The sequence below is a fragment of the Mizuhopecten yessoensis genome, unplaced genomic scaffold (genome assembly GCF_002113885.1).
Source record: "Mizuhopecten yessoensis strain PY_sf001 unplaced genomic scaffold, ASM211388v2 scaffold9351, whole genome shotgun sequence".
NCBI lineage: Eukaryota > Metazoa > Mollusca > Bivalvia > Pectinida > Pectinidae > Mizuhopecten > Mizuhopecten yessoensis.
Window position 1 is genome coordinate 20,187 of NW_018408004.1, and position 14,762 is coordinate 34,948.

The 14,762-nt window shown below is 38.1% G+C and overlaps 1 protein-coding gene across 4 annotated transcripts in view; it reads right to left on the reverse strand.

Annotated features, from left to right (window-relative positions):
• Positions 1 to 2,157: 2,157 nt before the first annotated feature.
• Positions 2,158 to 14,762, reverse strand: part of LOC110457863 — an 85,243-nt gene continuing 72,638 nt past the window's right edge. For 2 of the 4 annotated variants that reach the window (XM_021509308.1, XM_021509309.1), the window contains exon 17: positions 5,626 to 6,194. The gene's annotated coding sequence lies outside the window, so the exon portion shown is untranslated. Of the gene's footprint in view, positions 2,514 to 5,625; positions 6,195 to 14,762 lie in introns of those variants that run through there. The other 2 variants (XR_002463727.1, XM_021509310.1) reach the window with 2 other exon arrangements.

Consider the following 14,762-nt stretch of genomic DNA (forward strand, 5'->3'; position numbering starts at 1 on the left):
GAATTGGCACCGATTAGGAAGTTTATATTTGTTATTTCAATGTTAAACATTGTTTCGCGCACACACTTGGAGCTGTTCGTATCAGTACGACTTGTGTAACATACATATACAAAATGTTTTATGTAAACACTTACAGAACTTGCAAATAAGTGATATGTTTGAATGTGGCAAAACTGCCTGCACCTTTGAGCAAATCCACAGAAGGTCTGATGACGTCGAAACATAAAAAAACGGCCAGAATATAACATTATGATGTCAGTTTCCCAAACGTAAAACACAGTCAGCTAATAACGTTATGATGTCAGCCTCCGAAACATAAAACACGGTCAGCTAATAACTTTATGATGTCAGCCTCCCAAACATAAAACACGGTCAGCTAATAACGTTATGATGTCAGCCACCCAAACATATAACATGGTCAGCTAATAACGTTATGATGTCAGCCTATCAAACATAAAACACGGTCAGCCAATAACGTTATGATGTCAGCCACCCAAACATAAAACACAGTCAGCTAATAACGTTATGATGTCAGCCTCCCAAACATAAAACACAGTCAGCTAATAACGTTATGATGTCAGCCTATCAAACATAAAACACGGTCAGCTAATAACGTTAGGATGTCAGCCTCCGAAACATATAAAAAAAAAACGGTCAGTCAATACCGTTATGATGTCAGCCTATCAAACATAAAACACGGTCAGCTAATAACGTTAGGATGTCAGCCTCCGAAACATAAAAAAAATGGTCAGCCAATACCGTTATGATGTCAGCCTCCGAAACATAAAACACAGTCAGCTAATAACTTAAGGATGTCAGCCTCCCATACATAAAAAAAGGTCAGCCAATATCGTTAGGATGTCAGCCTCCCAAACATAAAACACGGTCAGCTAATAACGTTAGGATGTCAGCCTCCGAAACATAAAACACAGTCAGAATATAACATTTTGATGTCAGGTTCCCAAACATAAAACACGGTCAGCTAATAACGTTATGATGTCATGTTCCCAAACATAAAACACTGTCAGCTAATAACGTTATGATGTCAGCCTCCCAAACATATAACATGGTCAGCTAATAACGTTATGATGTCAGCCTCCCAAACATATAACATGGTCAGCTAATAACGTTATGATGTCAGCCTCCNTCAGCCTCCCAAATATAAAACACGGTCAGCTAATAACGTTAGGATGTCAGCCTTCGAAACATAAAAAAAAAACGGTCAGTCAATACCGTTATGATGTCAGCCTCCCAAACATAAAACACGGTCAGCCAATATCGTTATGATGTCAGCCTCCGAAACATAAAACACAGTCAGCTAAAAACTTAAGGATGTCAGCCTCCCATACATAAAAAAAAAGGTCAGCCAATATCGTTATGATGTCAGCCTCCAAAACATAAAACATGGTCAGCAAATAACGTTATGATGTCAGCCTCCCAAACATAAAATACGGTCAGCTAATAACGTTATGATGTCAGCCTCCAAAACATAAAACATGGTCAGCAAATAACGTTATGATGGCAGCCTCCCAAACATAAAACCCGGTCAGCTAATAACGCTATGATGCCATGTTCCCAAACATAAAACACCGTCAGCTAATAACGTTATGATGTCAGCCTCCCAAACATAAAACACCGTCAGCTAATAACGTTATGATGTCAGCCTCCGAAACATAAAAAACGGTCAGCCAAGAACATTATGATGTCAGCCTACCAAAATTGAAACACGGTTAGCTAATACCGTTATGATGTCAGCCTCCAAAACATAAAACATGGTTGAATAACAGGCAAGCCTATATAAATTCTTTCCATGAGTGGCTTGACATTGCACGGAGGCATTTAGAATTAGTCTTAAAATATATAGAGGATATTTAATGGTGTCTTCAGTAATACCATATATATTTTACGAGTGTGGCTAATATTTTGATATTTTTCACGAGTGCGCAGTACACGCGTAGTAATATATAAAAGATTGTGATAAAGTCATTGATATTCAAAACACGTAGCTTAATTTTTAAGCGCCATGAAACATTTATTTCGTTTCACAAAACAAGAATATATAAAAAAAAAATGTACATTTGATAATGTAACAAATAATAAAAACTGTCAAAATCGAACTGTTTCTGTTTTACTATTTCCGCGGAGGGTCTACCGTGAAAATGCTTGATTAGGCCGCTTAGTCCATGTAGCTATAAATAGTACAAAGTTTATATTGGCGGGGATTCTGGACTAGAAAGCTTCTTCTTTCTTCACTTTCGTCAGAGTACAGCACTCGTGGTCGTTTTGGTGCAGCATGGTTTATTTTAACGTGAAATGTTCCACCATATATTGGTCCATTGAAATGACAGTGATGGCGTTGATCTGTCATCGTAACAGTCTACTGGATGATCTGTTTGATTGTGAAGTCGAAGCCACAATCGCACGTTGGATATGACATCTGATATCGCCTTGTGTTGTTTGGTGTTAAGACTGGAGTAGGAGTTAATATTCTGGATTTTGCGATGACCTGAAATCTAGAATAGAATGCGATAGAAGTCTGGTGATTTGGGCTATTTTGTGCAAAATTATGATAAGATGTGACCGATTAGATTTATTGTGATTGGATTTTATAATTTTTAATACTGAGGTTAGTCACTATCTTCAACCAGTTTTGACTAGAATCTAGCTTATTGTTAATTGTATGGTTTGTTAATTAATAGCTGTTTACTGTTGGCCTATTATCTAGATAGATCTACCTGCATCATTCAACTTCTGTGCTAGGTAGTTTTTTCATTTCAGCAAATTTTATTGACAGATGTTATAGTCAAATGGATTGAATAACAGGCAAGCCTATATAAATTCTTTCCATGAGTGGCTCAAAATTTGATCATATATACAATGTAGTTACACCAATAATGATTAATTAATTTAAGGATACTTTGAAATGAAAAATTATAAAGAGTTATACTAATTAAAGGATAAGGGGAGATACCTCCAACATGACAAACACAAAGGGGATAAACTCATCATAGGACATCACAATAACAATACACAAACAACTCACAATCATACATCCAACACATACAATTATTTTCTTATTAAATAAAGCATAGCCACAGTCAGTATATCATATGTACAGTAAGAGCAGACTTTGACCAAAAGTCCATGTGCATTTATGTGCACAGGTCATTGCTACTAATACTGTTTATGAGTAAAAAGTACAAATTTAAATAATGTGACAGAAAGGCAATATAATAGTATGAACAAGATATAACAAACCTACTCAACTATTATCTCATTTATCATTATGCATCAAAAACTTTATACTTTGTTTTTCCATTAACAATTCTATCTAGATAATACATCATGGCTTTCTACGTCATATAAAAATTAAAACGCCTAATTAGTTTTGTGCGCTATGGTTTATTAGTCTTTTTGCGGGCGCAGCAGTCGATCCAGATTTTGACCCCGTCAGACATGAAAGTTAAATTCAATGTTGGCAACTGCCGGCTTGTGCTTGAAATTGAATGAATCGCGGAATTTGAATCGATGTATAGACACTTTTCGACTCTTTTAAGCCTATTTGTATGTAAGTTATGAGTTGAAGGTCTATATAGGTTGTGCATTTGTGCATACCTGCATTTTTGCCATAGTCGACATGAATGTTCCCAGTTTGTTTACGCCGACTGGTTGTGCTTTATACCACTTTTGGGATTTTAACATGTTGCTGTTGGCTGATTTATAAAATGGACGGTCGTCTAAGCAATATGTCACTGGCCGGTGTTGTTTGTATAGGTTGAAGGCGACCACGGGACAGCGGGAGGGGTTTTCGGAAGTAGACCATGTCCATGGGGGTAGTGCCCTAACATTTCTTGGGTTGGAACCTGGTCTGGTTTTGGTCATTTCCCGAGTCGTTACACACGCCCACATCACCCCATTTCATTTCGTGATGTTCTGTAATGCTCCGCATTCCGAAATGTATGGTGTTGTTGAACCAGACGGTTCGTAAGAGGGATTCAGGATTGTCATTACCCAACTGCTTTGTTTTGTATAATTTGTTGATGTCTTCATCAGAAATAGGATCAGCTTTATTTTCTAAATTTCCCTTCCCCACCCCTTTTCAATTTGTGTTTGTTTTGTTTTGATGACTTCTGTCACTTTTTGAAATGCCTTAAATTACTCCTTAAGGTTTTGGCAGAGAAATTCTGACAGTTTGTTCATGTCAGATTCGGTCTTTTCTGTGTGTTCCTGTTTTGTTTATCTTTAATGAATTTATCTGTTTCAATGTTGATGAGATCGTCATCAGAATCTGGTAGATTTTTTGGCGTTTTTGATGGGGGAATTGGCAGAATGGGGCATTCTTCTTGACGAGAAGAGGCGGAGCCTAACTTTGTTATGGTCTGGGGGAGGGTCTGGGGAGGGGCATTCCGGTGGGATGACCCGCCCAGGGATTATATCGAATCTGTACCTGGCCTGGGTGACCATCTTACCGCTGGACTCCAGTCTGATTTCAAAACTACGGAAACCCAGGTTATTTGAAATATCAAAAACTTCACCCTTCTCTCCCCCCCCCAATGCTTCATCCGATCATCTATCTGTACCAGCGGCAGCAATGGTAACCGGCCATGTTGATGCTGATAGTCGACAGTTCAGATTCAAAAGTAGTGCGGGGTCAAAGTGCATTTTTTCAGCCAATCAAAATGCCGGACGGTGTAAATCAACTGCGTAGCGTGTTAATCAACTGTATAGCTTGTTAATCAACCGGAAGTGCAGATAATCAAGCGTCTGAGAGTTGATAAACACGGGCAATAGTGGTAGAAATCTTATTTTTACAGTATAGCTCTGTCCTGTAGAATGATTTTAGTGCCCGAGCGTCACATACAAAATAGATGTAGTCATACTTCTTACGGCAAAAACGGGTTTATGTTTCGCGGTTGTCGCGAATACAGGTACATTGTAGTTTAAGGGTCATTTCCGGCCTTAATGGGGATTTTGAATTAGTTGCTACATGCAAATATGAACTTTCAAATTCAGCAGACAACTAGTTAAGGAAATATGGCAGGACAAAGAGAGAAATAAACCCGCATTTTCATAATAAAATGACTGGATGTCGTTTGGTGTGCGCTATTTGGTTGAAGATTTGCCATTTTGAAGGAATTTAACTAAACACAGCCTCTGCATGCAACAAACAAATAAATATTTGACATGCTTGAACATTGTCATACATGTACCAGTGTTTATTCGTAGAAGGGGATTTTTGTTTGTCACATGCAGTGGCTTTCATTTCTGCAAGCTAAATGTACAAAAACACCATATTTTTACTATTTCTGCATAGCAACGCAATTTCGTTGCCATGGTTAATCAAAGGGATCTTCGTATGCGTATTGGAAAAATATCTGCACCAAAAAACATAGTCCCAATTAACCAATATCATGTTTAAAACAGAACAGGGGACGGGGGTGGNGGTCGGGTGGGTAACTCCGTACCTTTTTATTTTCACGTCCGATCGGGGAACCGGCAAATATAGTCCCAGAGTTTTATGATTTATGGTGTTTTTGTTCACTGGCTGTTTTATTTCTCGCTGTCTTTTGTGACTGCGAACATACCACCAACTAAACAGTAATCATAAACAAAATAACAAAAGGTCATAGAATAAATTATGTATTGACATTTTCTCAGAAAAAAATAATGAAAATCTGTTTGATATATACATTATGAACATGTACAGTTAGAGATTCCCAATATACCACAGAATAAGTGCGTACAGATTATTTAAAATACATTTTTCGTTGTAAGGCATTCTTTAGCATATGATATATGTGGTAAAATATTCCGATCTTGTCATTGTCTGACTGCTGACAACTAAAATCAGGAAAGAAATTACTAACAATTTCATGTCAACGTAATAAAATATCTGTTGTTTAAACGAAATATTATCTAGGTTGTCATTATTATCACGGAGCATGACGCAAAATCTAACTTAACACACACAAACCACGATATATAGGCTTATTGTACAAACAACACGAATATCTAATTAAAAAAGCCAGATACCCTGTTTTACATGTGCGTGTATATTAATCTAGTAGGAAAGACAATGTCTAATTATTGTTTTTTTGTTGTTGGTGATAACGATTCAAGGACGCTGACCTTGAGTTCGGAGACAAAGTCAGCTTGTGCGTCTGTGATACCGAAGCCAGTTGTGAAGAAAAGTTCTGTGAAAAAGCTATGCTTTAAAATAACTTATGCTGCAAAGTGCTTGTTTGCCTTAAATCAAAATGCATTTACCGATCCTCTTAAACAGTAGGGGAATTGGCTGACGGTTAAAACGTATTTGTAAATAACTCTCGATAACAACCTGTCACACTAACTGTAATAAAATTATAGTCTACACGATATAATAACATATGTATCGGGAACCGGGACTGTAAAACAGTCCAGTCGAACAGTGTAGGTCAAATATTGAATGTTGTGTAATCTTTCAATCACACAAAAAAGTGATTTTTAACATTATTGTACAAATGCATATAATATTACAAGGGCCTTGAATAGACTTTTTTTTACTATCATGTAAACAAATTTACAAATATTTATAAACAAAATAGATATTTCCTATATTATAAGCAAACATATGTTCTTACAATAATGAATCATTATTACAAAAATATGAAATTTGACATAGACGGACATAACGACCGCTTTGCACCTTAATGTATTATACATATTGAGGACAGTATGTCATTTTAAAACTATACAAATGTAAACCACGATTACCAAATCGATCATAGACATATACTGTACAATATGGCCAACACAGATATGATTTTAAGGCGTCAATATTTGAGAGTGTCAAAAAGATTTCAAATATTAACATATTAACCTCTTTTATACATCATAAAAAGTATTTATTTTATTTAGTGCAGTAAATATGCATCACTTTTTGCTATTATATACTACTACATGAAGTAAACAAGATACTGCAGATAATTTTAAAGTTATGGGATATGTTTAAACACACTACAACATATAACAAATATCCAGAAATGAGTGTACAACGAAACATACTTAAATCCTCAATACTAACAAAGGGACTGAATGTGATACAAAGGAGAGGTAACATTGACGGGTGATAACTAGGAGTGGTAACAATGATGGGTGTGATGGCTAGGACTGGTAACATTGATGGGTGTGATAACTAGGAGAGGTAACATTGATTGGTCTGATAACTAGGAGAGGTAACATTGATGGGTGTGATAAATAGGAGAGCTAATATTGATTGGTCTGATAACTAGGAGAGGTAACATTGATGGGTGTGATAACTAGGAGAGGTAACATTGATGGGTGTGATAGCTAAGAGTGGTAACATTGATGGGTGTGATAACTAGGAGTGGTAACATTGATGGGTGTGATAACTAGGAGTGGTAACATTGATGGGTCTGATAACTAGGAGTGGTAACATTGATGGGTGATAACTAGGAGAGGTAACATTGACGGGTGATAACTAGGAGTGGTAGCATTGATGGGTGATAACTAGGAGTGGTAACATTGATGGGTGATAACTAGGAGAGGTAACATTGACGGGTGATAACTAGGAGAGGTAACATTGATGGGTCTGATAACTAGGAGTGGTAACATTGATGGGTGTGATGGCTAGGAGAGGTAACATTGATGGGTGTGATAACTAGAAGAGGTAACATTGACGGGTGATAACTAGAAGAGGTAACATTGATGGGTGATAGCTAGGAGAGGTAACATTGACGGGTCTGATAACTAGGAGTGGTAACATTGATGTGTGTGATGGCTAGGAGAGGTAACATTGATGGGTGTGATAACTAGAAGAGGTAACATTGACGGGTGATAACTAGAAGAGGTAACATTGATGGGTTATAGCTAGGAGAGGTAACATTGACGGGTCTGATAACTAGGAGTGGTAACATTGATGTGTGTGATGGCTAGGAGAGGTAACATTGATGGGTGTGATAACTAGGAGTGGTAACTAGGAGAGGTAACATTGATGGGTGTGATAACTAGAAGAGGTAACATTGACGGGTGATAACTAGGAGAGGTAACATTGAAGGGTGATAACTAGGAGAGGTAACATTGATGGAGGTAACATTGATGGGTGATAACTAGGAGAGGTAACATTGATGGGTTTTATAACTAGAAGAGGTAACATTGCTGGGTGATAACTAGGAGAGGTAACATTGATGGAGGTAACATTGATGGGTGATAACTAGGAGAGGTAACATTGACGGGGGATAACTAGGAGAGGTAACATTGATGGGCGAGATAACTAGGAGAGGTAGCATTGATGGGTGTGATAACTAGGAGTGGTAACATTGATGGTTGTGATAACTAAGAGAGGTAACATTGATGGTGTGATAACTAGGAGAGGTAACATTGATGGGTCGGATATCTAGGGGAGGTTACATTGGTAGGTTTGATAACTAGGAGAGGTGACATTGAAGGGTTTTATAACTAGAAGAGGTAACATTGCTGGGTGAAAACTAGGAGAGGTAACATTGATGGGCGAGATAACTAGGAGAGGTAGCATTGATGGGTGTGATAACTAGGAGTGGTAACATTGATGGTTGTGATAACTAAGAGAGGTAACATTGATGGTGTGATAACTAGGAGAGGTAACATTGATGGGTTTTATAACTAGAAGAGGTAACATTGCTGGGTGATAACTAGGAGAGGTAACATTGATGGGCGAGATAACTAGGAGAGGTAGCATTGATGGGTGTGATAACTAGGAGTGGTAACATTGATGGTTGTGATAACTAAGAGAGGTAACATTGATGGTGTGATAACTAGGAGAGGTAACATTGATTGGTCTGATAACTAGGAGAGGTAACATTGATGGGTGTGATAACTAGAAGAGGTAACATTGACGGGTGATAACTAGGAGAGGTAACATTGAATGGTGATAACTAGGAGAGGTAACATTGACGGGGGATAACTAGGAGAGGTAACATTGATGGGTTTTATAACTAGAAGAGGTAACATTGCTGGGTGATAACTAGGAGAGGTAACATTGATGGGCGAGATAACTAGGAGAGGTAGCATTGATGGGTGTGATAACTAGGAGTGGTAACATTGATGGGTGATAACTAGAAGAGGTAACATTGACGGGTGATAACTAGGAGAGGTAACATTGAAGGGTGATAACTAGGAGAGGTAACATTGATGGGTGAGATGGTAACATTGATGGGTCTGATAACTAGGAGTGGTAACATTGATGTGTGTGATGGCTAGGAGAGGTAACATTGATGGGTGTGATAACTAGAAGAGGTAACATTGACGGGTGATAACTAGGAGAGGTAACATTGACGGGTGATAACTAGGAGAGGTAACATTGATGGGTGATAACTAGGAGAGGTAACATTGATGGGTGTGATAACTAGGAGAGGTAACATTGATGGGTCTGATATCTAGGGGAGGTTACATTGGTAGGTTTGATAACTAGGAGAGGTGACATTGAAGGGTTTTATAACTAGAAGAGGTAACATTGCTGGGTGATAACTAGGAGAGGTAACATTGATGGGTGAGATAACTAGGAGAGGTAGCATTGATGGGTGTGATAACTAGGAGAGGTAACATTGATGGGTGTGATAACTAGGAGTGGTAACATTGATGGTTGTGATAACTAGGAGAGGTAACATTGTTGGTGTGATAACTAGGAGAAGTAACATTGACGGGTCTGATATCTAGGGGAGGTTACATTGATAGGTTTGATAACTAGGAGAGGTGACATTGATGGGTGTGATAACTAGTAGAGGTAACATTGACGAGTGTTACAACTAGTAGAGGTAACATTGTTTGGTCTGATAACTAGGAGAGGTAACATTGATGGGTGTGATAAATAGGGGAGGTAACATTGATTGGTTTGATTACTAGGAGAGGTTACATTGATGGATGTGATAACTAGGAGAGGTAACATTGATTGTTCTGATAACTAAGAGAGGTAACATTGATGGGTGTAATGGCTAGGAGAGATAACATTGATGGGTGTGATAACTAGTAGAGGTAACATTGCCGGGTGATAACTATGAAAGGTAACATTGATGGGTTTGATAACTAGTAGAGGTAACATTGAGGGTGTGATAACTAGGTGAGGTAACATTGATGCGTCTGATAATTAGTAGAGGTAACATTGATGGGTGATAACTACGGGAGGTAACATTGATGGGTGATAACTAGGATAGATAACATTGACGGGTGATAACTAGGAGGGGTAACATTGATGGGTGATAACTAGGAGTGGAAACATTGATGGGTGATAACTAGGATAGATAACATTGACGGGTGATAACTAGGAGGGGTAACATTGATGGGTGATAACTAGGAGAGGTAGCATTGATAGGTGATAACTAGGAGGGGTAACATTGATGGGTGATAACTAGGAGTGGTAGCATTGATAGGTGATAACTAGGAGTGGTAACATTGATAGGTGATAACTAGGAGTGGTAACATTGATGGGTGATAACTAGGATAGATAACATTGATGGGTGATAACTACGAGAGGTAACATTGATGGGTGATAGCTAGGAGTGGTATTTTGATGGGTGATAACTACGAGAGGTAACATTGATGGGTGATAACTACGAGAGGCAACATTTATGGGTGATAACTAGGAGTGGTAACAATGATGGGTGATAACTAGGAATGTAACATTGATGGTTGATAACTAGGAGAGGTAACTTTGATGGGTGATAACTAGAAGTGGTAATATTGATGGGTGATAACTAGGAGTGGTAACATTGATGGGTGATAACTAGGAATGTAACATTGATGGTTGATAACTAGGAGAGGCAACTTTGATGGGTGATAACTAGAAGTGGTAATATTGATGGGTGATAACTAGGAGAGGTAACATTGATGGGTGATAACTAGGAGTGGTAACATTGATGGGTGATAACTAGGAGTGGTAACATTGACGGATGATAATTAGTAGAGGTAACTTTGATTGGTCTGATAACTAGTAGAGGTAACATTGTTTGGTCTGATAACTAGGAGAGGTAACATTGACGGGTGATAACTAGGAGAGGTAACATTGATGGGTGTTATAACTAGGAGAGGTAACATTGATGGGTGTGATAACTAGGAGAGGTAACATTGATGGGTGTGATAACTAGTAGAGGTAACATTGATGTGTCTGATAACTAGGAGAGGTAACATTGACGAGTGTTATAACTAGTAGAGGTAACATTGATGGGTCTGATAACTAGGAGAGGTAATATTGATGGGTCTGATAACTAGTAGTGGTAACATTGATGGGTGTAGTAACTAGAAGAGGTAACATTGATGGGTCTGATAACTAGGAGAGGTAACATTGATGGGTCTGATAACTAGTAGTGGTAACATTGATGAGTGTGATAACTAGTAGAGGTAACTTTGACGGGTGATAACTAGGAGAGGTAACATTGATGGGTGTTATAACTAGGAGAGGTAGCATTGATGGGTGTGATAACTAGAGGAGGTAACATTGATGGGTGTGATAACTAGTAGAGGTAACATTGATGGGTGTGAAAACTAGTAGAGGTAATATTGATGGGTCTGATAACTATTAGTGGTAACATTGATGGGTGTTATAATTAGGAGAGGTAACATTGATGGGTGTAGTAACTAGTAGTGGTAACATTGATGGGTGTAGTAACTAGGAGAGGTAACATTGATGGGTCTGATAACAAGAAGAGGTAACATTGATGGGTCTGATAACTAGTAGTGGTAACATTGATGGGTGTAGTAACTAGGAGATGTAACATTGATGGGTCTGATAACTAGGAGAGGTAACATTGATGGGTGTGATAACTAGTAGTGGTAACATTGATGGGTGTAATAACTAGGAGAGGTAACATTGATGGGTCTGATAACTAGTAGTGGTAACATTGATGGGTGTTATAACTAGTAGAGGTAACATTGATGGGTCTTATAACTAGTAGAGGTAACATTGATGGGTGATAACTAGTAGAGGTAACATTGATGGGTGTTATAACTAGGAGAGGTAACATTGACGGGTGATAACTAGTAGAGGTAACATTGATGGATGATAACTAGAATAGATAACATTGACGGGTGATAACTAGTAGAGGTAACATTGATGGGTTTTATAACTAGTAGAGGTAACATTGATGGGTCTGATAACTTGGAGAGGTAATATTGACGGGTGATAACTAGGAGAGGTAACATTGATGGGTGTTCTTACTAGGAGAGGTAACATTGATGGGTGTGATAACTAGGAGAGGTAACATTGATGGGTATGATAACTAGTAGAGGTAACATTGATGTATCTGATAACTAGGAGAGGTAACATTGACGAGTGTTATAACTAGTAGAGATAACATTGATGGGTGTGATGACTAGTAGAGGTAACCTTGATGGGTCTGATAACTAGGAGAGGTAGCATTGATGGGTCTGATAACTAGTAGTGGTAACATTGATGGGTGTAGTAACTAGAAGAGGTAACATTGATGGGTCTGATAACTAGGAGAGGTAACATTGATGTGTCTGATAACTAGTAGTGGTAACATTCATGGGTGTGATAGCAAGTAGAGGTAACATTGACGGGTGATAACTAGGAGAGGTAACATTGATGGGTGTGATAACTAGAAAAGGTAACATTGATGGGTGTAGTAACTAGTAGATGTAGCATTGATGGGTGTAGTAACTAGTAGAGGTAACATTGATGGGTGTTATAACTAGTAGTGGTAACATTGATGGGTGTTATAACTAGGAGAGGTAACATTGATGGGTCTGATAACTTGGAGAGGTAACATTGACGGGTGATAACTAGATGAGATACTAAGGAGGGGTAACTTTGTGAGGTAACATTGATGGGGGTGATAACTAGTAGAGGTAACATTGATGTATCTGATAACTAGGAGTGGTAACATTGAGGGTGTGATAACTAGTAGTGGTAACATTGATGGTTGTGATAACTAGGAGATATAACATAAATGTGTATGATATCTAGTTGAGGTCACTTTGATTGGTATGATATCTAGGGGGGATAACAGTAATGGGTGTTATAACTAGTAGAGGTAACATTGACGGGTGATAACTAGGAGTGGTAACATTGATGGGTTTGATGACTAGTAGAGGTAACATTGATGGGTGATAACTAGGAGTGGTAACATTGCTGGGTGTGATAACTAGTAGTGGTAACATTGATGGGGGTGATAACTAGTAGAGGTAACATTGACGGGTGATAACTAGATGAGATACTAAGGAGGGTTAATTTCGTGAAACCAAGGTCACATTACCTTGCTTAATAAGATACTAGGGAGGGTTAATTTCGTGAAACCAAGGTCACATTACCTTGCTAAATAAGATACTAAGGAGGGGGACTTTGTGATAACAAAGAAAGTGACCTTGATAAATGAGATACTAAGGAGAGGTAACTTTGATGGGTGATAACTAGGAGTGGTAACATTGAGGGCGTGATAACTAGTAGAGGTAACATTGATGGGGGTGATAACTAGTAGAGGTAACATTGATGGGGCTGATAACTAGGACAGGTAACATTGATGGGGCTGATAACTAGGACAGGTAACATTGATGGGGGTGATAACTAGTAGAGGTAACATTGATGTGTCTGATAACTAGTAGTGGTAACATTGATGGGGGTGATAACTAGTAGAGGTAACATTGATGGGTTTGATGACTAGTAGAGGTAACATTGACGAGTGTTACAACTAGTAGTAACATTGATGGGTATGATAACTAGTAGAGGTAACATTGACGGGTGATAACTAGGAGAGGTAGCATTGATGGGTGTAGTAACTAGGAGATGTAACATTGATGGGTGTAGTAACTAGGAGATGTAACATTGATGGGTGATAACTAGTAGAGGTAACATTGACGGGTGATAACTAGATGAGATACTAAGGAGGGGTAACTTCGTGATAACAAGGTCACATTTCCTTGCTTAATAAGATACTAAGGATGGTTAATTTCGTGAAACCAAGGTCACATTACCTTGCTGAATAAGATACTAGGGAGGGGTAACTTTATAATAACAAGGTCACATTACCTTGCTTAATAAGATACTAGGGAGGGTTAATTTCGTGAAAATAAGGTAACATTACCTTGCTAAATAAGATACTAAGGATGGTTAATTTCGTGAAACCAAGGTCACATTACCTTGCTAAATAAGATACTAAGGACGGTTACTTCGTGATAGCTAAATAATATACTAAGGAGGGGTACTTGGTGATAACTAAGATAGTTCCCTTGATAGATGAGATACCAAGGAGGGGTAACTTGATAATAACAAGGTCACATTACCTTGCTTAATAAGATACTAAGGACGGTTACTTCGTGATAGCTAAATAATATACTAAGGAGGGGTAACTTCGTGATAACAAGGTCATATTACCTTGCTAAATAAGATACTAAGGACGGTTACTTCGTGATAGCTAAATAATATACTAAGGAGGGGTAACTTCGTGATAACAAGGTCATATTACCTTGCTAAATAAGATACTAAGGAGGGTTAATTTCGTGAAAACAAGGTCACATTTCCTTGCCAAATAAGATACCAAGTAGGGTTAACTTCATGATAACAAGGTCACGTTAGCTTGCTAAAAGAGATACTAAGAAGGGTTAATTTCGTGAAAACAAGGTCACATTCCCTTGCTAAAAAAGATACTAACGGGGGGGTACTTTGTGATAACAAAGAAAGTGACCTTGATAAATGAGATACTAAGGAGGCGTATCTTTGTAATAACTAAGAAGTTTATGTTGATAGATAAGATACTAAGGAGGGGAAACTTTATAAT